Source organism: Echinops telfairi, unplaced genomic scaffold (assembly GCF_000313985.2).
Source record: "Echinops telfairi isolate 266 unplaced genomic scaffold, ASM31398v2 ScPeMD7_31;HRSCAF=116, whole genome shotgun sequence".
Taxonomy (NCBI): Eukaryota; Metazoa; Chordata; class Mammalia; order Afrosoricida; family Tenrecidae; genus Echinops; species Echinops telfairi.
The window spans coordinates 24,300,044-24,301,048 of NW_022103928.1; the positions used below are offsets into that span (position 1 = coordinate 24,300,044).

Consider the following 1,005-nt stretch of genomic DNA (forward strand, 5'->3'; position numbering starts at 1 on the left):
ATCTGTTCTGGATTCCCTGTGTTTTCATTTCCCATCTGTACCAGTGTACAAGTGATATAGAATTTAAAATACTGTCAAGAAAAAGAAAGTATACATTGATCTTGGTTGGATTTTATTATTCACAATCCTCGCATCACATAGGTTGGTGTACTTTTGTGTGGGTTTTGCTGACCTCTCACTTAGTTGGCTGCTATTTTAAGACAAGCCTTTAAGGCTCAGATGCTATTTTTTCTGATAGGTGGCACCATCTGTTTTCTTTACTGCTCTTTGCTATAGTATCCATATCTTTAGCGATCCCTTCATGAGAGTAAGTTTTAAGCAGGCTGGATTGAGCAGGCTGGTTAAGTGTGAGCTTAAAATTCATTAAAATATCTAGGGTTCATATATATCCTGGTTCCACATTAGTGGCATTATCAACTTTGTGAGAGGTATTATAAATAATCTCTATAGGGCTTATGGTAATTATAGTAATCATATCATTAAACTAGCCAATGGTATAGGATTTAAAATTCTATTGTGATAAGGACAAGATTCATATATGGGAAAGCATTTAGAGTAAAATATATAGGATATTCATTTACATATATTTTCAAAACTGAAGTAACTGAGTCCTGTTGAAGAAAACAATGAGGGTTAGACACAGGGCACAAAGTTCAATAACACGCATTCACTGTAGCAGAACTAGTCTCCAGAACTAAGAAATGTCTTGAAAAAAAGCTAAGAAAACATGAAAGTGGCAAGTATGTGGTAGTCTTTGGTTGCCTATTATTGGACCACCTCAAACTCAAGAGTTGTAAGCCTAAGTCGTTGTCCTCAGCCATGTTTAGAGTCCCTGCCAACCTGAGGGGCTCATCCTCCAGCGTTTCATTTGACAGTGTTCCGTACCTATTCGTGAGGTTTTCAGTATCTGACACTAGTCCACTGCTATTTGTTGTTAAATTTTAGTGAAGGCTTGTTATTTCTTTTAAAATAATTGCTTTAAATTAAATTTTTCTCTCCGCCCCC

General features: G+C 36.2%; 1 protein-coding gene across 1 annotated transcript in view; it reads left to right on the forward strand.

Annotated features, from left to right (window-relative positions):
* Window positions 1-1,005, forward strand: part of DNAH12 (dynein axonemal heavy chain 12) — a 197,129-nt gene that overhangs the window by 83,339 nt on the left and 112,785 nt on the right. The gene's annotated exons all lie outside the window — the stretch shown is intronic.